At 47.9% G+C, this 24450-nt stretch overlaps 1 long non-coding RNA gene and 1 pseudogene across 1 annotated transcript in view; one reads left to right on the forward strand and one right to left on the reverse strand.

The window, feature by feature from the left end:
* LOC117312764 (uncharacterized) overlaps positions 1-24450 on the reverse strand; it is an 89263-nt gene that overhangs the window by 38535 nt on the left and 26278 nt on the right. Inside the window, exons 2-5 of the long non-coding RNA XR_004527219.2 lie at positions 12448-12527; positions 11690-11858; positions 9173-11384; positions 6147-6290 (exon numbers count right to left, since the gene is read on the reverse strand). This is a non-coding gene — a long non-coding RNA (uncharacterized lncRNA). The remainder of the gene's footprint in view (positions 1-6146; positions 6291-9172; positions 11385-11689; positions 11859-12447; positions 12528-24450) is intronic.
* LOC141278915 (bcl-2-like protein 13) lies at positions 14509-15880 on the forward strand (annotated as a pseudogene).

Raw genomic sequence — 24450 nt, forward strand, 5'->3', positions numbered from 1 at the left:
GTGGTCCATATATACAATGGAATATTACACAGCCATAAAAAAGAACGAAATATTGCCATTTGCAGCAACATGGATGGACCTAGAGATTATCCTACTAAGTGAAGTAAGCCAGACAGAGAAAGATGAATACCATGTGATATCACATATAGTGTGGAATCTAAAATATGGCACAAATGGACTTACAAAACAGAAATGGACTCAAAGACACAGAGAACAGACTTGTGGTTGCCAAGGAGGGGGAAGGGAAGGAGAGGGAAGGACTGGGTATTTGGGGTTAGTAGTTGCAAAACTATTATATACAGGATGGATAAACAACAAGGTCCTGCTGCAGAGCACAGGAGACTATATTCAATATCCTGGGATAAACCATAATAGAAAAGAATCTAAAAGAGAATGTATCTATGTGTATAACTGAGTCACTTTGCTGTACAGCAGAGATTAGCACAACACTGTAAAATCAACCATACTTCAATAAAAAAATAAAATACAGATACCCTATTTGTAAGCCATTTTCTTGTTCTGACATTGAAAGGCACTTGCAAAAATTACAATCTTCTTATCTTTTACGGTCAGTGAAAGGGGTTTTCAATTAGTTAATAAAATATTCTGGTGAATATTTACTCCATGTTTTAAGTGTGGTTTAATATTTTTAACAAACAGTCACTGATAGTTCCACAGTCTATATTCTGTTGAAGGAACACTTATTTCTGTTTTCTGATGTTCCCTTCGACGTGGAGAAAGATCCACTCAGTATAGAACTGGCTTCTCCGCAGCCTCTCGTTCACTCTCCCCGGGAGAGAAGGATTTAATCTGTTTAGTGCGCTTAGGCAGAGACGCTGGGCACCTGTAACCCCTCCCTCCACTTGCCTGCTTCGGGGACAGCCAACGGTCCCCTCAGCTGCTCCACGCCGTCAGGACAAGCCTCGGGTGCAGGGCCGCCTGATTCCTTCTAGGGTTTGGTCCTAGGACGTCCATTTGCTGCAGATGTAATCTGTCCACCAGCCGAGGCTTGATCAGTAAGACCTGAGAGATTGTGTCTTACTGACTCTTTTGTCTTGTTTCCCAATTGGATCAGGACTCATCGTGGAGGGGAGTCCCGAGCATCTCTGCGCCAGTGGCCCGAGCCTCATGACATGAGCCAGGGCAAGCCACCACGTGGGGTGTGGTGTCTGGCGTGGCAGTGCCATCAGTGCTGGGGATTCTGTGCCAAGTGCAGACGCTCTCTGTCTGCTCTGTCCACAGGCAGGGAGCTGCTTCTAAACTGTGACCCTGTTTCTCTAGAGGCAGAGGTGGCTCCCTAGGGCTGAAGCTGAGGTGTTGGCCTTCAGCAAATCTGAGGGGTCCCAGAGGGCAGAGCGAGGAGGGTGCAGTGTTTATGCTAAGCGGGCAAGGCTGAGGCCGGTGTTGATTTCAGGGAGGGGCTCTCCCCTATGGCCTTCAGCGATTAGGGAGCAAACAATATTTGCCTTTTGAAAACAGACGCACCTGGTTTTTGCAGGGGCTCGAGAGCACTGGTGAGATCCCACCTGTACCCACGTGCCAGGCTAGGTAGGCAGCGTGGGGCGGTTGCCTCAGCGTCTATTCTGTCCTTGGGTTGTTGCAGCCCAGGGCAGGAACGGCCCATCCTGAACTCGTGTGGTCTGTCCGTAGCCAGAGGAGCCCCACACCAAGGGCATACACTGTTCGATTCCGCTCATCTGATGCTCCAGAACCAGGCATGACTAATTTATGATGACAGACATCAGAATATTTGGTCTCTTTAGGGGGTCACCGACTGAATCGGAGCTCAGAGGGGGGCCTCTGGGTGCAGGGAAGTTTGACACCTTGATCTCGGTACTGGTTACTCAGCCATACACATGATAAAAATTCACTGATGTGCCTACTTAAAAGCTGTGCACTTGATTATATGTCTATTTTAAAAGAAAGCATCTCTCTGAACGTGGATCACACAGAGGACTTAACAGTGCAAACAACTTAGCTGCACGTTCTTTGCATCTGCCCCGTCGGCCCCTTAATTCTCACAGGCCACACAGCCTGTTGTGGGAAACACCCTGTCAGATCTGTAACAGCTTACTGTTTCCAAGTTTACTTTTATTTAAAAAATTTTTTTTAATTTTTAATGATTTTGTAAAATTGTAGTTAATTTACAATGCTGTGTTAGTCTCAGGTGTATAGCAAAGTGAATATACATATATATAAACATATATGTATATATATGTACTCGTTTGCAGAGTCAATCATAGGCTATTACAAGATATTGAATATAGTTCCCTGTGCTATACAGTAGGTCCTTGTTGTTTATCCGTTGTATGTATTGTAGTCTGTATATGTTAATCCCAAACTCCTAATTTATCTCTCCACTGAGATTTTTAAAAATTATTTTTTTAACATCTTTATTGGAGTATAATTGCTTTATAATGGTGTGTTAGTTTCTGACTTATAACAAAGTGCATCAGCTATACATATACGTATATCCCCATATCCCCTCCTTCTTGCGTCTCCCTCCCACCCTCCCTAACCAACCCCTCTAGGTGGTCACAAAGCACCGAGCTGATCTCCCTGTGCTATGCGGCTGCTTCCCACTTGCTACCTATTTTACACTTGGTAGTGTATATAATGTCAGTGCTACACTCTCACTTCATCCCAGCTTCCCCTTGCCCCCTCCCCGTGTCCTCAAGTCCATTCTCTACGTCTGCGTCTTTATTCCTGTCCTGCCCCTAGGTTCTTCAGAACCATTTTTTTTTTCCGATTCCATATATATGTGTTACCATACGGTATTTGTTGTTCTCTTTCTGACTTACTTCCCTCTGTATGACAGACTCTAGGTCCCTCCACCTCACTACAAATAACTCAATTTCATTTCTTTTTATGGCTGAGTAATATTCCATTGTATATATGTGCCACATCTTCTTTATCCAGTCATCTGTCGATGGACACGTACGTTACTTCCATGTCCTGGCTATTGTAAATAGAGCTGCAATAAACATTGTGGTACATGACACTTTTTGAATTATGGTTTTCTCAGGGTATATGCCCAGTAGCGGGATTGCTGGGTCATATGGTAGTTCTATTTGTAGTATTTTTAAGGAACCTCCATACTGTTCTCCATAGTGACTGTATCAATTTACATTCCCACGAACAGTGCAAGAGAGTTCCCTTTTCTCCATACCCTCTCCAGCATTTATTGTTTGTAGATTTTCTGATGATGCCCATTCTGACCGGTGTGAGGTGACACCTCATTGTAGTTTTGATTTGCATTTCTCTAATGATGAGTAGTGTTGAGCATCCTTTCATGTGTTTGTTGGCAATCTGTATGTCTTCTTTGGAGAAATGTCTATTTAGGTCTTCTGCCCGTTTTTGGATTGGGTTGTTTGGTTTTTTGTTATTAAGCTGCATGAGCTGCTTATAAATTTTGGAGATTAATCCTTTGTCAGTTGCTTCATTTGAAAATATTTTCTCCCATTCGGAGGGTTGTCTTTTCATCTTGTTTATGGTTTCCTTTGCTGTGCAAAAGCTTTGAAGTTTCATTAGGTCCCATTTGTTTATTTTTGTTTTTATTTCCATTTCTCTAAGAGGTGGGTCAAAAGGATCTTGCTGTGATTTATGTCATAGAGTGTTCTGTCTATGTTTTCCTCTAAGAGTTTGATAGTGTCTGGCCTTACCTTTAGGTTTCTAATCCATTTTGAGTTTATTTTTGTGTATGGTGTTCGGGAGTGTTTAATTTCATGCTTTTCCATGTAGCTGTCCGGTTTTCCCAGCACCGCTTACTGAGGAGGCTGTCCTTTGAGATTACTTTTAAATTCCCATTTATTTATTTACACTTGATGCCTTCCTAGTGCCTCCTGGCTGCTCTGGAGACTCACCAGGTATACGTGGTGAAAGGCAGAGGCTCACGGGTGTGAGTGATGACCTGGTGTGTTTCTCCATGTCCACCACACCACCTGGTGAATCCAAGGCTAGTGGTCCAGGCGTCCCTTCCTCTGGCAGGATGGGTCCCAACCTAGGTCTATTTCTGTACCAGATATAAAATATATGTGCTATATTTCAAATTCCTGCACATGTACAACAATCATCTAAACCAGAGGTTGGCAAACCTTTTCTATAGAGGACCAGAGAGTCAATTTTTTGGTTGTGAGCCATATGATCTCAACTGTGCGTGAAGGCAGACAGAGAGATGAGATGGTAATCAGGCAACAGCAAGTGTGCAGATGAATGACCAATCAGAAATCAAGGTTTAGATTCTGGGTTTTTCCAAGCTAGCTGTGTGACTCTGAGCCACTTACTTAACCTCTCTGGATGAGGCTTCACGTAGGACTCATTCCAAGGTATCTACATTTCAAGAGGACACCTGAAGAAGGCAACATTATAACTCAATTTTCAGTGGAGCCAAACGGCACACAGATGAAGGAGTTCATAAGAGCATCTCAGATCAAGTCATGTCAGTACCCTCACCTCGTTTATTATGATGCCCATGTGACCATAGCCACACCGAGCGATGTGAAGGGTTCTGTCAATCACATCCCAACTTTTGAAGCCGATAACAGGCTAGAGAGAGTTTTCAGGCCAAGGAGTAAGATTATTTCTTAATCTCATTTAAAATCCTGTCCAGTCAAAGGATGTAAATATACATCTCCTTCCCCTCAGTGCTTCCAAGCTTTACTCAAGAGTTAAATACTCGCACACGAAAATATGTTCAACATCGTCAGTCATCAGAGAAATGCAAATTAAAACCACAGTGAGATCTCACCTCACACCTGTCAGAATGACTATTATCAAAAAGAACACAAGTAACAAAGGTCGGAGAGGGTGTGGAAAAAAGGGAACCCTCCTGCACTGTTGGTGGGAGTATACATTGGTGCAGCCACTGTGGAAAACAGTATGGAGTTTCCTCAAAAAACTAAAAATCGAACTACCATATGACCCAGCAATTCCATTCCTGGGTATACGTCTGAAAAAAACCAGAAACACTTAAGCGAAAAGATACATGGACCCCAATGTTCACAGCAGCGTTATTTGTAATTGCCAAGATATGAAAGCAACCCAAGTGCCCATCAACAGACAAATGGATAAAGAAGATATGGTGTATATAAACAATAGAATATCGCTCAGCCATTAAAAAGTGTGAAATTTTGCCATTTTCAACAACATGAATGGACTTGGAGGGCATTATGCTAAGTGAAATAAGTCAGAGAAAAACAAATACTGTGTGACATCACTTATATGTGGAATCTAAAAAATACAACAAACTAGTCAATATAACAAAAAAGAAACAGACGCAGATATAGAAAACTAGTGATTACCAGTGGGGAGAGGGAAGCGGGGAGGGGCAAGCTGGTGTTAGGGGATTAACAGACACAAACTATTATGTATAAAATAAATAAGCGGGCTTCCCTGGTGGCGCAGTGGTTGAGAGTCCGCCTGCCGATGCAGGGGACACGGGTTTGTGCCCCGGTCCGGGAAGGTCCCACATGCCACGGAGCGGCTGGGCCCATGAGCCTTGGCCGCTGAGCCATGGCCGCTGAGCCTGCGCGTCCGGAGCCTGTGCTCCGCGACGGGAGAGGCCCCAATAGTGAGAGGCCCGTGTACCGCAAAAAAAATTAATAATAATAAATAAATAAATAAATAAGCTACGAGGATATATTGTACAGTCCAGGGACTATAGCCAATATTTTATAATAACTGTAAATGGAGTATAATCTTTAAAAATTGTGAATCACTATATTGTACACCTGAAACTTGTATAATATTGTACATCAACTATATTTCAATTAAAGAAATCCCCCCAAATAAAATTAAGAATTAGCAAACACTCATTTGTTCCATGTTTATATAAAGGAATGGGCAGGCAATTGTTAGAATCATGGCCTTACTGCCTTTAGATTTTACTAATTAAACCAGAATTCACAAAAAATGTCCGCCACATCATGCCGGCCCCAGGGGCTGCATGTGAACAGCCCATAGTAACTGCTGTTCTTGGGATGCCCCTTTCCTTTCAGAGTAGGTGAAATGTAGCACAGGTACTCAGGCAAAAGGAAGGAGAAAATGGTGCTTCTGTTGCACAAGTTACCTATTCTTCCCCTGTGGCAACAAATACTTTAAGAGGAAATGACTACGACATCATCCTTCTATTTAAAAGAAACGTGTACCGGTTTTTCTCAGTGCAGCCGTGGCCAGTCTGGGCATCGCAGTGTCGCGAGGGTCTCCACGGGGGGTGCGATGTGGGGAGTTTAGCGGCAGGAGGGTGGTGACCGTCCATGGGGCTTCCTTCACGCTTTCGCATAGGGCCGGCCCTGCAGGACACACTTGTTCCTTATTTGCAGATTCAAAGGGCATCTTGTTGGAAACAAATTCCGCACCTTGTTCTCCTCCAAACTATTTACACATGAGGAGGGATCATGGTCCATTGGCCAGTCAGCTATCCTTCATTGCCTGGAGGCAGCGGCCTGTGCTCCGGGCTGGGAGCACGGCCCTTTCACGACCTGACCCTCCTCGACTTTTTTTTTTTTAATTTAATTTTATTTATTTTTTATACAGCAGGTTCTTATTAGTTATCCGTTTTATACATATTGGTGTATATATGTCAATCCCAATCTCCCAATTCATCCCACCACCACCACCCTCCCCCCGCTTTCCCCCCTTGGTGTCCATACGTTTGTTCTCTACACCTGTGTCTCTATATCTGCCCTGCAAACCGGTTCATCTGTACCATTTTAAAACTTTTAAAATGTTCTTTTTCTCCACGTGCATCTTGACCTGCAGACGTTCCCAATGGACTCTTGCCCCACGCGCCAATGATGTCCAGTCTGAGTGCCTTTGCACGGGTTCTGCCTTCTCCTTAGATATCCTCGCCCTGGTTCTCTCCTAAGTAAGCACCCTGTCTGCTCAGAGAGCACCGCCTTTGGCGAAGCTCTCTGGCCAGAGACGGGCATTTTCTCCCCACTGCGTGAGGATGGCTGCCGAGGGGTAAACGCTCCTCGGGCATCAGGCTCCCACTAGACTTAGTGCCCCAACGAGGTCTGTCCTCTTCTTGTGCCTGGCCGAGTGGAGAATTTAATAAATGTGCTGGAACGAAGGAATGACCATTTTATACAAGAGAAGATAGTTTAGATTTCTAACATTCTGCTTTCATCACATTAAATTACAAATAGGAGTTATTTTTATTTTATTCATGGTTTTTACTTTCTTTTAAAATTTTATTTTTATTGAGGTATAATGGACATATAACATTATATTAGTTTCAGGTGTATGACACAGTGATTTGCTATTTGTATATATTGCTACACGGTCACCACAGTAAGTTATCATCCATCAGCATCCACAGTTATAATATTTTTTTTCTTGTGATGAGAACCTTTACAGTCTACTCTCAGCAACTCTCAAATATGCAACACAGTATTATTAACAGTAGTCACATGCTGTACTTCCCAGGACTTAGTTATTGTATAACTGCAAGTGCGTCCCTTTTGACCCCCTTCACCCCCTTCTGCACTGCCCATGCCCCTCCCAACCTCTGGCAACCACCGATCTGTTCTCTGTACGAACAGGAGTTGTGAGAGGTCAGAGCCTGAGTCTCACTCTTCTTTGCCTTTCTGTGCTCACACAGCGCATGCTGGCGACACTCAACACATACTTGGTGGTTGAAGGGAGGGGCAAGTGGTCGAGCAGGTGATGTGGTGAAACCTCCACTCATCCCCTCACACCACAAAGGAAACAGAGGAAGCTGTGGGCACCTCAGGCCCACAGAAGCAGGTCTGATGAGGTGACAGAAAGGCTAGAGCCATCGCTGCAGAGCTGGCCTGGGTGAGCAGAATAAACATGCCCTCGTGAAGCCCTTAGGACGCTCGGTCATTTATTTAACAAATGTCTACGGAACCACAATTCCTAATCTGAAACTCGTGAGGCCAGCCGTGTTTCAGAATTCAGATTTCTTTCAGATTTTAGGACAGTAATATACCATATAGCATGTAAAAACGGGGTCTAGGGCAACACTGTGGAATAAAGCACCTTAATGTTTCTCCAGAAAAGCGTCTTTGCATTTACACCACTTGTGGGATAAACTAAAACAGGCTCATGCAACTCAGGTCAGGTTTTGACTTTGAAAGCATTCAGGTCAGGTCAGGCTTTGCTGCCAACTGTGTTACCAAACACTTCCTGTTTTCAGAGCTGTTTGGGTTTTCCAATTGTGGATGAGGGATTGCAGAACTATATCCATGATCCTCTGAAACAAACTTTCTCCAGAAGAAGAAACTTAGAAAAGAAGTCAACAAACACACACTCTGTCAGTGATTCCCAATGTGGTTTTACCAAACAAAAGTCATCTCAAAGGATCTTATTAAAATTGGAAGAAAAAATGAATTTAACTGTACTTTTTATTAAAAGATAAACCTTGACATCGCATGTATTAGTCTTAACCAATGGCAAAGTAGATCTGATAAGCAGGATAGAGGGTTTCTAAACCCAAAACAGCTGTTCCTTGCAATCTTCACTGTGGGGAAAGTTGGGGCAGGGGTCGTGGGGTGGGGGCAGAGAAGGAACAAGTGGCAGCGGCTAAAATTAGAGGCCGCTCTGCCCCAGGGCCTGGTGATCAAATTTGTACTGTACCTGCAAGGGCTCCAGAATCATCACTTTCTCCTGTTATTTAATGCCGGACATTCCTTTATCTGTGCAGCATGCATTTCTTCACAGCCCTCCCGCCGCCCCCCGCCCAAAAAAAAAGTGGACACAAGGAGCTCTGCCCCGTGTGAAGGTGCAGAACCAAATCCCCTCCACTGCGTTTCAGGCTCATTGCCTGTCCAGATGGCGTCTGCAGTTTTACCACGAGGTGAAACCCTCTTTAAAAGCTGTCCAGAAAAATACATAATATTCCCCCGGTTGTTCTGGTTCCTGAATGTCTTTAAACTGCTCACCTCCATCCCCAACTCCCCTGGCTTTTGCGGGGGAAACCGAGATTCTTCGCACCCTACCAAGGCGACCTGCTAGAGGTTCAGAGAGAGGAGGGGCCTGGAACCCGCGCAGATTGCTGCGCTCACCGGGAATGGGCGTGTCTGCCCCTCTGACTGGAGCCCAGTGCTGTGTCCCCACCCTCCCCGGCCTGGGGCCCCCTGCTCACTCCGTGGAGCCAGCCTCAGGGTCCTTCTGCCTTTAATCTCTGCTTTGATCACTATGGACTCACTAACAAAGAGACCTTCAGGCTTGGCCTGGAGAAAATCTGGGACCTTCCACGGAGACAGCATTTTCGTCCTTGTACCGCCTGTACACAATTGTCAGCCTCTCTTCCGAGCTTCCTCGTAGGACCAGGCATGGCTGGTCCCCTTGCTTCTGTTCCTGTGGGGTCATGCTCATTGCTCATGTGCCAGTGGGGTTACCTGGGCCAAGGCGAGAGAAGGACCCTCCCCTGCTCTCTCTTAGAAGGGGCAACAGGGAACAGGGATCTGCCAGCTGTGTCTAAACACTGAGATAAGGATGCTCAGCACACAGCCCCACCCCGAGCCTTCTACCTGCCCCGCACTTACAACAGTGGGCATGAGGCTCGTTTTAGGAAAAAGGAAATGGCCATCTGGGTTCGCAGTGCTGGGGCAGAGGGCAGAGGGCAGAGGGGGGGCGCAGAGAGGGAAACTTTACGATTGAAGCATGATCTCCAATTAAAGGATGAAGAACTTCGCCCTCGCACAGAGGGACGTCAGGGTCAAGCAGGTGGGAGAAGGGCCTGCATGGGGCTGGATGATGCGGATGGAACTGAATGATGCGGATGGAACTGAAGATGTTCATCTGCGTGAGGCTGGCCCCCAGGAGCCTGCATCTCTGCGGGGTCCCGGCAGAGGTCAGCTGCGGAAACAAGCTCAGGCTTTAACCCTTTCCCAGATGGTGTCAGCGTGTATTAAATCCGGACACCATGACTCTCAGGCCTCTTGGCAGCAGAGACATTCGAACATGGCCGTTTGGGAGAAACAGGAGACGGTCACAGATGGAGCCCGTGCTGAGCTGAGCACCTTGCAGGATTCCTCACAACTCCCATCTCTGAGATGAATGCCCCCCCTGACGCCAGGGTCACCGAGGCCTGGAGGCTCAGTGCTTGTCCGAGGCTGCAGGGCTGCTAGGAGGTGGCGGCTCAGCCCTGTCACAGTGGCGGTGGTGCAGGGGGTTCTGGACCAGCCTCTCCCCTCCTCCTGCACGAGCCAAAGGGGACAGGAGGCGGCCGCCGGGGGGAGCCGGGAGCACAGTCTGAGTGCCCTTAGCCTGTGTCCACGACAACCTGATAATAAAATCATGTAGATCAGCAATGATTGAAACTTAAGACCCCCCTGCAGAGTGGGTGGAGACGCACAGGCAACGCAGACCCCTTCTTTGAGGTTTTGTCCATCACCACCGGCTGAGCCATCTGTTTTCCAGAAAAAAAAAACAGAGCTGGGGCCGCGGTGGACCCTGGAGGTGCTCGTGAACTCTGACCTCATTTTCCTTTGACTTCTTAAGTCTGAGAGCGTAAACAGCTGGACAAGAGGAACAGGGGCCCCCAGGGAGGACACAGAGCAGTGGGCAGAGGAAGGGGAGCAGAGGTGACAGCAGAGGCCTCCAGTGGGGAGGTCTGGGGCTCCCACCCTCCTTTGATGTAGACGATCACGCTTCCTCCATTTTATGCAAAATGCTGTAACACTGGAGTTTCAGCGGCCTCTTTCAGATAAGACTGCTGCCCCAAAGCCCTTTAGGAATGGAAATTCTGGGGAAACTGAGGACCAGCAGAAACTCAGTAGAGCAGGTTCTATCAAGGCAGCTGGCTGACCTGAGCTGGGGACCCTTCTGCGGCCAGAGGGTGGGAGATGGCTCTGCTCTGGGCGAGGGAAGTGATGGAAACCCTCTGGGAAGGAAATCAAGTTATTGGCCTGATTCTGCTCAAGACGAGAAAACCCGTTCCTTCGTCTTTGTTCTCCCCAAGTTATATACATTTCACAGACGCCGTCTACTCAGGTGTTCCTCACACAATTTTCATAATTTGAGACTGAAATTCTCTTTTGAAGGATTCATGGGTAGCTGATAGGCACTCACCTGGGTCACACGTCCTGTCCGAGGTCCGCCTCGCCCTGTGACAGACAGCAGAGCAGGAGGTGAAGGTGCACGAGCTTTGGCATCAACAGCCTTGGGCTTCGACCTGGGCTCTTCTCCTGTGTCTGCCGTCACTTTCCAAAGCTCTCAGGGGCTCACTGCCTTCATTTCTTGAATGGACACAAAACCTACCTTGCAGAGTGTGATGAAGCTGAAACAAGGTGGCGAGAAGTGCCAGGGTGCTCGGTAAGCAGGAAGCACTGTTGCCGGGGAACAGGTCTCTGCCAGAAGCAACGCTCGCAGATGGAACAATGACTGGAAGTCGACTGGACGCTGTCAGCCTGAAGCTGGACAAAGGGAACAGGGCACGGCTATTCCGAAAACCATTTGCATTTGATGTATCCTCCCTCAGGCCGACTGACCTTGCTCGTTACCTCCACCCCGGCGAATATGGGGATTAGTCTGTCTTTCTCAGCCATTGTGAGAAATGGCTTGTCTGAAAGGGACTGTGGCCCAGAGCATTCTGAGTGGTCTGGGACTAAGTGTGTCCAGGGAATTCAGCTACAGTGGGAGGTATCCCCCGCTCCCCCAACTTGATTATCTATAAGGAAGGATCCTTCGGAGGCTTTCCCCCTTCCTGTTCATTGCTTACTTTGAGTCTTTCTCTCCATCTGTACTCTGTAAGCTTAGCAGGATCAAATGAAGTTTCTCCCCTGACATCTCAAGACTGCAGTGAGATTGTGTCTCTGATGCTACACAGCACATCGCAGCCTCCATGGGCACCAGGACGTTCCGTTCTCTCAGACCCAACTTTCTCGCCTCTGTAACACCCGGGAGAAAAATAAAGCCATGCAGGGTGTTCTCACCGATCCTTTCAACGCCTTCCTTTCAACGTTACCTTCTTGGCAGTGTGACCTCTGCTCTCGGCTCTGGGACCCTCAGGGTTTGATGACCATTGTTCCAACCAAACTGACACCCTCCCAGCGCTTCAGGTATTGAAAGGCACCTGGCTTGTGCTCACTTCAGTTGGAAGAAATACTAGCTCCGTCATGCCCTTTCATCTCAATGGTCAGTAAGCAAACAAAGAAAGCCTGGAATGCTGTCTTCATCACTGCTTGCTTGCTTCCCACCGTCAAACGCTGGGGCTGGAACCTCTGGTTCCATACACTTGAGACACCCTGAGAGCTGCAGTCATGACCATGGAACAAGCCTCCCCCATCACTGGATTGCTAAGCAGGTACAGCACAAATAAACTGGTTTTAAGTTTGTATCAGCCCTTCAAGCCCATGTCCCATAGGTAATTTACACACAAAAATGACAGGCGGTACCTGTTACATCATCTTCAAAAGCACCCAAATCTCTCGTGTGGATGGGAGTAGATATGAGTTACCATCACGTGTGGCAACTTACCTTAAGCTGAAGGGAGCCGGGGGACCTGGCCCTGTGACCGGACGCTGGTATCCTTTCTTGAGCATCGTCCTTGGAAGAGCCTTGTGGAGAAACACAGTTGAGTCACTGGTTTAGCGAGCTTTAATATTTTGAAATTTCGTGAAACTCTTTAGATTATATTACGTAAGTATTTATGTTACATTAAACATTGACTTATTTGAACTATTATTTAAAATAAAATATTACAGGATCAATATTATTTAAACATGTATTAAAAATAAATATTAACATAAATATTATATGTACCTATATTTGCTGCAAAACTTAAATTCTTTTTTCTGTTGGGGAAGTCCTTTTTGAAAATGAGCAGAAGCAGATACCAACAAATAAAAAATATTATTTAAAATAAACAAATGATTTAAATGGTGCATGCTGAAGTGTGAGGGAGCCTGAAAAAATGCACCCTCCCTTCTCAGACCAAGTCCTGAAACGACAGAGGAATGTGAGGAAGAGTAAGGCAGGCGGGAGCTCCAAACATCAGCTGGTCTGTCTGTGAAGAGTGGGCTTCGGAACCCCGAACCCACAGGGACAGACCGGCCAGGCAGCCTGACCTGCCTCCGAACCTTCCTGCAGGGGGCGCTGCTGAGCCCGAGCTCTCTGGAGGGGGGTGGGCGCTGGAGGTCCAGGGCCTCGGAAGTGCCTGGGCTCCACCACAGACCAGGGGTCCCCTCTGTTCTCCACTTAGGAGGAAGCTTCAGAACTGGGGAAAAAGCCACGCCAGCCCGCAGCGATTAACTCCTGAACTTAAGATTTCCATTTATGACGGTTCATTTATTTATTCCGTCATTATTTATCTGTTCCCTTTAATCCTCTGGTTCCTTTACGAGATGAAATGGTATGTGAAGTTCATCAGATTCTATTTTCAGACTGCCTGGGTTTAAATCCTGGCTCCACTGCTTACTAGCCACGACGTGGGGCAAGTAACATTTCTAAGCCTCAGTTTTCTGTAAAGTGTTTACCTGTTATGATAATACATGAAAAGCATCGTGCAGTTCTTGGTGCACAGTGAGTGCTCAGTAAGGTCACTGATGGTGTTGCTCAAGTTGTTTGTTTCTAGTCTTCCTGGTACCCTCATGAACACACACAGAGCAGTGCGTCTCAAACGTCAAAGCTCGGACAGCTCACGGTTAGTCTACCTGGAGTGGGGCTAGAGCATCTGTGTGTCTACCACTCCCTAGGGGATGCTGACCTGCTGGTTTAGGCACTGCGCTTGGAGGTGTGGGACCTGCACGCCTTACACAAGGTGCTGGATAAGGCAGACCCTTCTTAGTTTTCTCTTCTTCAGCTAAAACAAAATTCTTTAATAGAATCAGTGGTCTCTGTCTAATGCTGCTGTCCTCAATATTTTAAAGGGTCAATCCATACCTAACTAGGTGGTAAAAGGCTTTGGGATGGGTTGGACTCAGGTCTGCCCCTAACGTTTGCAGGGTTCAAGGCAAGATTTCAGTTGGAGGCCCATGTGCTGAATGTCCAAATAGTTAAAAGGTTATAATCAAACAAACGAGCTTAAATAGGATCTGTGCTACTCCCAACAAGAACATGGAAAGATGCTCAACATCACTATTCATTAGGAAAATGCAAATCAAAACCACAGTGGGATACCACCCCATACCCACTAGGAAGGTGCTGTCAAAAAACAAAAACAAAACAAACGCCCAGAAAACAGCAAGTGCTGGGGAGGATGTGGCGACACAGGCACCACCGCACGCTGCTGGTAGGAGTACGAAGCGGTGCAGCTGCTGTGGAAAACAGCAGGGTGGCGCCTTAAAAAGAAATTAAAAAGAGTCATCTGCCGCCGCTGCGCCTTTCACCTCTTCGGGGGCAGGGGCCCGGGCCAGGTTTTACACATCTGCAAGCAGACCGTTCCGGAGCTCTGCCAGCCGACCTCATGGCGTCCTCTCCCATGTGCCTCTGAGGGCTCACTAGGAAACAAGGTGTGTCGTCCTCAGCTACGTGGGAGTCCTCTCTCAGGAGGAGCTGCGGGAGCAACATCTTTCCTCACGCCAACGGGTTCGACAAGATATGGCTTCACAATCTCTGGATCAAGACATTTTATTAAAAGGTAAAACTGAAATTGAAGAGCTAAAATCCCTGGACGAAGAAATTTCTGAAGCCTTCGCCAGCACAGGCTTCACCCGGCACTCTTAGCCCGTGTTCAGCCCCACAAACCCCGACAGTTCCGCAGAGGACCGCTTGGCCCACCTGGGCAGAAGGTGTCGCAGGAGCCGAGGGCGCCTCTGCGCGGGGCCTTGCAGACGCCCCTCCGCCGGATGCTAAAGCTCTTCAGCCTGGTAGACAGACCCCCGTGAGGACTCCGCGGCGCACAGCCGCGGCAGACAGTTCAGGAAAGGAAGTGAAGGGACCGCTGCAGGCAAGCAGAGCTGCAGGGAGCACACAGGCCAGGGGCGTACCAGGCACGTCGGGAATGTACACTGGAGACCGCAGTTCACGCCAGCGGCCGGAATAAGACGTTGGTGCCTCCGGTTTTGCTACGATCAATACTCTCGGGGTTGACAAGGTGAGCTCAGGAGCCTTGCAGCGCATCGCTGCAGTTTGGTGCAACTCTCCCGGAGGACCACGCCGCCGAGTGCATCAGGCAGCAGGGTGGCTAGGGCACTGCCTTTAATCTCCTTTAACCTGGAGTCCGCGGAGGAAGACGAGCAGTGCCCCGCGGCGCCACGGGGGACAGCAACGACATCCACGTCCAGCCCAGGGGCGGCTCCACGTTCGCCAGCCCCGCTGAGGCTCCGACGCCCGCGAGGGCGCCCTGGCGGGCCGAGGGCTTCCCCGTGTCGCCGTCCAGCAGCCAGAGCTGGCGCACCTAGAGCCCACCGGTGGGCATCCCCGGATCCCGAGTCCTGGCAGCAGGTCGCAGTGGACCCGAAGAAATCGAGAGCTTGGACAGCAACGGGACCGGAGAGAAGAGCGAGCAAATCCTCCACCTTGGACCTCGCGCACGTGGAGAAGCAGGGGTTCCTGAGGGCGCGGAGGCGGCGGCCGGGAAGACTGGCCCCGAGGGGTCGGCCGGCCAGACAGCCGGCCCCACGACATCTCTGTCCACGGAACTTGCTGAAAAAGAGGCAGAAGAGGCCGCGTCCGAAGCTGCCGAACGGGAGCAGAGCCCCCGGTGGAGCCCCCAGCAGCCCCGCCGGGCGGGCGGAGAGCAGGTGGCCCGCGGGCGGGACCCTGTCCGGTGGCCACGACAAAGCTGGCCCGCCGCCCGAGGGCAAGTCCCTCCCGCTCGGCGGAGGGGCAGCTGCCGTTGCCATCCTGGAGGTGGCAGTTGGGGTGGCACTGGCTCTGAGAAGGAAGTAGATTTTTCGGAGAGAGAAGACAAAAAGGCGTAAGGTTTTAGTCGTGTCGACCGGACTGGAGCGACCAGGAGCTGGCTGGACATCCCTTGGACACTCCGGGGTCAGGAGGACTTGGGTCCGCAGGGCAGGGGGCCGACCCACGTGTTAGGGCTTGAGCTGGAGGCTGCGCGCGGTGGTCTGATTGGAGGCCCCGGGCCTGGGCGCCTGTGCCCTGTAGGGTGCACAGCCTCCGCCCACCAGCCCCGTAGCGCCTTCCCCAGTGGTGACAGTCCCACCCCACGTGTCTCCCCGTGTTGCCAAACGTCCCCCGGGGACAACGTCGTCCCGTGAGAGCCACAGTCTCAGAGCGAGAGGGTCCCCGTGGGGGGGCCTGGGGGGCAGACCCCAGGCAGGAGGGCGTGGCTGTGGGCCCCTCGGCTGCTGGCGCGCTCCTGCCTGGGGTCTCTCAGCTCCTCTGTTCTTCCCACCCTCAGTCCCGCAGCCCAGGTGCTCTGCCGGGTCTCAGCCGCCTCGCCCCAGGGTGCCCCGAGGCCCTGTGGAGAGGGCTCTCCCAATGCTTCCCGCAGTTCCCCTTGTAAAGATGCTGCCTTTAGTCTTTAAACGTACAAGACGGAAGAGACCCGGGGCCCCTGCCCGTGACCGCGGGGCAAGTTTGTCTCCGCGTTTGGAAGCTGGAGGGTGGCTTAGCTGGCCTATCGAGGTTGCTCGCAGCCCTTTTGTCTGTGGGCACCCTTGAGCCGACGGGGACTCGCCAGCCGGCAGCGTCTCTCTTGCTGGGCATCGCTGTCCGTGACCTGGACTAGGGTGATTCGCAGGTTCTGGCCTCAGCCTTCTTCCCAGTCAGGCCGCTCCTCGGCGGTCTCTTGCCAGGTGATAACGGTTTCCACACGTGGGCTTACAGGCCAGTGAATCATCTCTCATTCAGTACACGAAGCCTCCTAAACATCATTGAAGTAAAAAGCAGGAAAGAGAGGCTGCCCTTGAGGTTCTCTAGCTTGGCTTTCAGAATTCCATAACCGAAGCTTACACTGAGCTCATCACAGCCCAAATGCCAGAGTGACAAACCATGATGATCACGGTCAGCATGTGCCCGTGGAGACTCAGCGTAGCCTCATCCACTGACCGCATGCCTCACGGGGGAGGGCATCTCTTCATGCCTGAGGTCAGTGTCACTGACGGGACACATGTGCTTGAGACAGGTCATCTCAGATTATCCTAGTAAATGTAACAGGTTACTTTTTAAACCCTGAAATTTGTAATAAAATTACTTTACCTATCCCGATCACCAAAAAACAACAACAACAAAAAAAACCAGAATGATCATATAATTCAGCAGTTCTGCTTCTGAGTATATACCCAAAAGAATTGAAAGCACAGTCTTGAAGAGATATTTGTACACCCGTGTTTATAGCAGCATCATTTACAATGGCCAAAAGGTGAAAGCAACCTAAGTGTCCGTGGATGGATGAATGGGATAGAAGAATGGATAAACAAAACGTGGTCTCTACATACAAAGGAATATTATCTGGCCTTAAAAAAGAAAGAAACCTTGTCACATGCTGCAAAAAGGATGAACCTTGTGGACATCATGCAAATTGAAATAAGCCAGCCACAATAAAACAAATACTGTATGAGTCCACTTACCTAGGTAAGTCAAATTCATAAGGACAGGAAGAATGGTGCTGGAGGAGGGTAAGGGGGTATTGTTTAATGGTGGCAGGGTTTTAGTCTTGCCAGATGAAAACATTCTAAAGATCTGTTGTATTCAATACAACAACGTGAATGTAAATCAACATAAATGTCCATCGACAGAGGAATGGATGAAGAAGATGTGGTACATATATACAATGGAATATTGCTCAGCCATAAAAAAGGATGAAAGAATGCCATTTGCAGCAACATGGATTGACCTAGAGATGATCATACTGAGTGAAGTAAGTCAGACAGAGAAAGCCAACATCATATGTTATCACTTATCCGTGGAATGTAAAAAAAAATGATACAAGTGAACTTATTTACAAAACAGAAACAGACTCACAGACAAAGAAAACAAACTTGTGGTTACCAAAGGGGTGGGCATGGGGGAAGGGATAAAGTCAAACCCACGCTCTTTCCTCTGGGACATGTTTTCTGGTGTGAAGTTCGGGAGAATATCCGATCATGAGGTACTGTCCCGTCATCCAACAGGCTTATCCTCTCCTTGGTGAGACAGGCATCCAAGTACGTTAGGTTATGAAGAGCACAGATGAAGGATGTTTAGTTGCACCAAGTATAGGCTGGACATTTCGCCCGCAAACTCTGCTGGCCACACAGCACGGTTTTCGCTGCCCAGCAGGGACCTAGCACCTGCAGCCTGGGGCCAAGTCCAGCTGCTCTCCCTTGCTTACCTCCCTCCCAGGGCTGCCCTCTTGTTATAGAGGCAGAGGTGAGTCATCGCACAGGGAGAGCCTGGATCATAAAGCTGAAAGTATGTTCTCTCTGGCCCTTGACAGAGAAAGTTTACCAATCCCTGCTGTAGAGCATAAAAAAAAAATGAACCAACATCACAAAAGAACACATGACGAATGAGTACATGGCAGGACAAGCCATTTGCTGTAACGAATGTTTCTAGCTTAGCTATTTACAAGAAGAATAAAATGCTTTAGTTCTTAGAAAGCACCTTATTTCCACTGCAGGCTGTTCAAATTATAAATAAATACATATTTTAAGACGGGGGCAAAAACATATAGGTTCTGGATTGGTTGACTGATGGATTGATTCATTTCTTGCTATTTTAAGTGGTGAGTTTTGTTGAAAAGTTAACACCAAGAAACAAAGAGAGCTTTAGCATCCCTCACTCCAAACAGGTCTAGCTGTGATCAAACTGTCAGCCAAACGCAACACAAAGTAGGATATTCACCCCGATAGCTGTAGTTCGCATCTCTTTTACATGCAGGGGATGGATGTTTCACGGATAGACCGCGTTCTCCTGGCTCTTTGTAAATAACGCCCTTCACCACCTGAATACTGCAGTCTTCAGCCCGGTAACTGGTTTTCAAATATCTCATGCCATGATTAGCTTGAGTGGAAAAACAGGAAGTAAGGCAGCAGCGTGACACAGCGGCAGTGGCTTGGGGAGCCTGGAGTTCTCATCTCCACTGTGCAGTTCCCTGGCCAAACCAGTTGTTTAATCTCTCTGCCCTCATTTCCTGCAACCCGACTTTGGAGACACACAGTGCGTGTGTAGAGGGGGAGGGCCTCCAAACCGCAGTCCTCCCTACCTTCCCTCTGAAATCCTGCGGTATGTACCTCCCTGCGGCCTGGGGATGCTTAACTGCAGAGTGAACCCAGCTGAGTTAATTATTTCAGCATCTCTTTAGAGCCCGTTCTACAGCCTATCAGCCACTTCCTGGTTATAAAGGGAGGCATTCGAGGGGTTTGGCTGGGGGTGAAAGGAAAGAGGGAGGCCAGTGTGTGCTGAGAACTCAAATCGCCACCTGGTACAAGTCTCTCGTTCCCAGGAAGAACCTTCAGTCCGATCTGCAAAGGTTGCTCTGCCCAGATGACCAAGCAGAGCTTGGCCCGACCGTCCGGATCACCCAGTATAGCCTTTCTAATCAAACTTATAGCAGACATGACCGGGCAGCTGGAGGCCCACTGCCTTCCCCTGAGCTGTGTGCTCCACTGAGGGTCTGGAGGCTTCGTTCCCTGAAGTCTGGGCCACCCTCTCGATAGCCCCCTTCGGAAGTGCTGTGGTCGCTGTTCTTCACAGCATCAGCCTGGGCTCTGGGCTCTCCCTCCACCGTAGTTTCCTAAGCCCCTAGGTTGTTTCTAGTCCTGCCTTTTTCTCAGGCACAAGGGAAACTGGCCTCATTGGCTGGTCCCTGTGGAATCCCGTGGTTTTTTAGTTTTCTCCCAGGAAACCTCTTCGTAAGGCAGAACGTAGTCTGCTCTCCACAGGGGATTATTTGGGAGTTGTTAGCGGAATGTTTTGCGGTTCTTATCTGTCAGATACTTTACTGATCGCTTATGTTATCTGTTGCTGAGAGGGCTGTATAAAATTTCTATGCGACTATGGATTTGTCAGTTTCTCTTTGTAAACCTGTCAATCTTTGCTTTGAAAAATTTGAACCTACGTCTTAGAGGTACACAGGTCCAGGATTCCATCTTCCTGGTGAACTTTTCCTTTCTAATCATTAGGTTATTAATCTCTTCTTTTCTACTAATTTTTTTTTTTAGTCTAAAAGTCTATGTTGTTTAACATTTGCTTGGTATAGCTAGTTTTTTCTCCTTAGGTTTAATTCACTTTGTTTTTGCTGGTATGAAACCACTGTGGTGGCCACAGCAGAGTCCTGAGTGCTCTGCAGTGAGATCAGATGTGGACCTTGAAGGATCAGGAGATTCCCAGTGGGGACACTGAGTCAGAGCGAGAGAGCAGTGCTTTGGAGATGGCATCAGGCAGCTTCAGCCGAGGCACCCAGGTGGGCAGCATACCACTGAACAGCTGAGCAGAGGGATGGGGACCCTGCGCTCCGGGGGAGGGGTGGGAGGCACAGGCACAGAGGCGCGGCGCCCAACCCCCTTGCCAGGAGGGAGAGGGCTGCTTCCCCAGCAGTCTTGCCTCCAAGAGGTCAGGGATGTCTGGCCCAGGTGATGACACAGGAACGGCAGTTGCCACTTCCTGTGAGCGTTCAAATCTTGACCAACGTGCCATCTGGTTCCCAGCAGCCCAGGGTAACTCAGAGGTCGTTTTTGGTCACCTCTTTCATTTCTCTGGAAGAGTGCGACCCTTAGTGCCTCATCCTCAAGAAATGGGCCCAGAAGAAGTCAAGGAAGGAAACGAGAGGGATCTCCTCCGGGAACTTGATCATCACGTCCTTGATCAGATGACCCAGCCTGGGTGTCCAAGACAGTCCCTGCCCCTGTCCTTGTGCTCTGTCTGTCCTGAGCACCAGCGGTACCTGCAGCCTTTAGCTTGGCTGATTTCGTGGAGAAGCCTAGTGTATCTTTCTCCATCAGTTTGTCCTTGACCATTCTGGGCTCATATGTTTCTAACTTGTGTCTTTTAGCATATAGCTGATTAAAAAAATCCATATAAAAAGTTCTGACTTCGGACTGCTTCATTTATCCATCATGTCCATATACGACACTGCTGCATCTGGTTTTAGTTGTGCTACTACTGTGTTTTCATTTTGCCACTCCTTTTTCTTTTGGGCAGCTTCTTCCTGCTTCTTTCCTGACTTCTCTTTATTCTTTCTTTTCCCTATTAAGTTCTGATTTTGTACATTCTATTTTTTATGGTATCCTTTACATTTTTAACATGCATAATTGACATATCAAAGTCCAAAGTGATGTCTCTACCATTCTTGAAAACTTATGAAGTTTTAATTCTACTTTCCCTGTGCTGTTTTTCACATTTTTCGTGCCCAGCATTTTAGGTGCATCTCCTTTTAACTGTCCTTTCCATTTTTTTTTTTTAAAGAAAATCCTTACCCTCATTTACTTTATGTTCACCACCTTCCTCACTCACTTCCCTTCCCCTCATTCCTTCCTTCTTGGTTCGGTTTTCTTTGTCTTTCAATTCTTTCTGTAAGGATCTGTTGTTCTTTGACTTTGTTTCTCTGAAAAGGTTTATTACGCACTCTGACGCTTGAATGATGTCTTATCTGGGTCCAGAGCATTAGGACTTTGGAGATATCATGCATGTTGCTGATGGCAACTGTCACACCTTTGCAGGTGATCTGGTTTTTTGCTTTGTTTTGTTACTTTTAAGGTTTTCTCTTGATCCATGATGTGCTGTAGTTTCACTTCCATTTGTCTTTTATTTACTTACATTGTACTCAGAGAGCCCTTTATATCTGAGGACTTATGTCTTTCCTCAATTTGGAGACCTTTTTCTTCTGAAACTCAAAATTAAAAAGAGCTCTCTCTCTCTCTCTCCATGTACATGTATATATATATATCTTTTAAGTTCCATACTCTATTAAACTTTTTCATACCTTTTATAACTTCATTGTTTTGTGCTGAATTCTCGTTAATTTCTGTAAGTCTATCTGAGTCATTTAAGCTCTCCATTGATGTCGGCAATTATACTTTTACAAATCAAGCATTAAATAAACGTTAACTGTTACGGTCCTTCAGGAACTTTAGACATACTAATTGCACAGCCTCTCTGGCTGCTCTAAGGGGTTGGCTTCTGGAGGTGTCAGTTTTCACATGGTCTCATATGCGGACTCTTCCTTACAGCAGACTGCTTCTGTGTGAGGTTTGTGATTTTTTTAATGTTTGGCCCATTTTTAGATAGGTTTCTTTTTTATGTGGGAAACTCAAATGCTTTCGGTTTATTGAGCAATTTGAGGTTTGTTTCTGTTGGATCTGCTCGAATTCTCACAAATTTTTCTTTTTTTATAAACATCTTTACTGGAGTATAATTGCTTTACAATGCTGTATCACAAACTTTTACATTAGTTTTTTAACTGTGGAATCGAGACCTGCCCATGGTACAAGACTGCAGATTTTTACAGCACACGTTCTGTGCTCTTTGTACACACATATATGCACACACACATACGTGTGCGTGTCTCCCAGATTCAAGATTTTGTGGGATATAGAGCCATTTATTCTCTACGTCTACATAGTAGATTTTTTTGTTTTTTTTTCTGCAGTACGCTGGCCTCTCACTGTTGTGGCCTCTCCCGTTGCGGAGCACAGGCTCCGGACGCGCAGGCTCAGCGGCCATGGCTCACGGGCCCAGCCGCTCCGCGGCATGTGGGATCTTCCCGGACCGGGGCACGAACCCGCGTTGCCTGCATCGGCAGGCGGACTCTCAACCACTGCACCACCAGGGAAGCCCTACATAGTAGATTTTTAGTTTGCAACCAATTATTCAATATTTGGCCTTTCCTCATAGCACAAACAAAATCCAAAAAACTCCCCAAACTTAAGGGAAAACTCCTTATTTTATTTGTCCTGAGGATGGTAATGAATTGGCCATCAAAAAATAAAAATAGATTGCAGCTAAACCCTTTTAAATCTACCACACCACACTGGCATCACACTGAGGAGACTGGTTCAAGATGGCGGAGTAGAAGGACGTGCTCTCACTCCCTCTTGCAAGAGCACTGGAATTACAACTAACTGCTTAGCCGTCATCGACAGGAAGACACTGGCACTCACCAAGGAGGATACCCCACATCCAGAGACAAAGGAGAAGCCACACTGAGAGGGGAGGAGGGGCACAATCACAATAGAATCAAACCCCATAACTGCTGCCTGGGTGACTCACAGACTGGAGAACACTTATACCACAGAAGTCCACCCACTGGAGTGAAGGTTCTGAGCCCCATGTCAGGCTTCCCAACCTGGAGGCCCGGCAACGGGAGGAGGAATTCCTAGAGAAACAGACTTTGAAGTCTAGTGGGATCTGACTGCAGGACTTTGACAGGACTGGGGGAAACAGAGACTCCACTCTTGGAGGGCACACACAAAGTAGTGTGCACATCAGGACCCAGGGGAAGGACCAGTGACCCCAAAGGAGACTGAACCAGACATCCCTGCTAGTGTTGGAGGGTCTCCTGCAGAGGGAGGGGGTGGTGGTGGCTGTGTCTCACTGTGAGGACAAGGACACTGGCAGCAGAAGTTCTGGGAAGTACTCCTTGGCCAGAGCCCTCCCAGAGTCTGCCATTAGCCCCACCAAAGAGCCCAGGTAGGCTCCAGTGTTGGGTCGCCTCAGGCCAAACAACCAACAGGGAGGGAACCCAGCCCCACCCATCAGCAGACAAGTGGATTAAAGTTTTACTGAGCTCTGCCCACCAGAGCAACACCCACCTCTACCTACCACCAGTCCCACCCACCAGGAAGCTTGCACAAGCCTCCTAGATAGCCTCATCCACCAGAGGGCAGACAGCAGAGGCAAGAAGAACTACAGTCCTACAGCCTGTGGAACAAAAACCACATTCACAGGAAGACAGACAAGATGAAAAGGCAGAGGGCTATGTACCAGATGAAGGAACAAGATAAAATCCCAGAAAAACAACTAAATGAGCGGAGATAGGCAACCTTCCAGAAAAGGAATTCAGAATAATGACAGTGAAGATGAGGCAGGACCTCGGAAAAAGAATGGAGGCAAAGATTGAGAAGATGCCAGAAATGTTTAACAAACATCTAGAAGAATTAAAGAACAAACAAATAGAGATGAACAATACAATAACTAAAATGAAAAATACACTAGAAGGAATCAATAGCAGAATAACTGGGGCAGAAGAACGGACACGTGACCTGGAAGACAGAATGGTGGAATTCACTGCTATGGAACAGAATAAAGAAAAAACAATGAAAAGAAATGAAGACAGCCTAAGAGACCTCTGGGACAACATTAAATACACCAAAATTCGCATTATAGGGGTCCCAGAAGGAGAAGAGAGAGAGAAAGGACCAGAGAAAATATTTGAAGAGATTATAGTTGAAAACGTCCCTAACATGGGAAAGGAAATAGCCACCCAAGCCACAGAGTCCCAGGCAGGATAAACCCAAGGAGAAACATGCTGAGACACACAGTAATCAAATTGGCAAAAATTAAAGACAAAGAAGAATTATTGAAAGCAGCGAGTGAAAAATGACAAATAATATACAAGGGAACTCCCATAAGGTTAAGAGCTGATTTCTCAGCTGA

This window comes from Tursiops truncatus, chromosome 6 (genome assembly GCF_011762595.2).
Source record: "Tursiops truncatus isolate mTurTru1 chromosome 6, mTurTru1.mat.Y, whole genome shotgun sequence".
NCBI classification, from domain to species: domain Eukaryota; kingdom Metazoa; phylum Chordata; class Mammalia; order Artiodactyla; family Delphinidae; genus Tursiops; species Tursiops truncatus.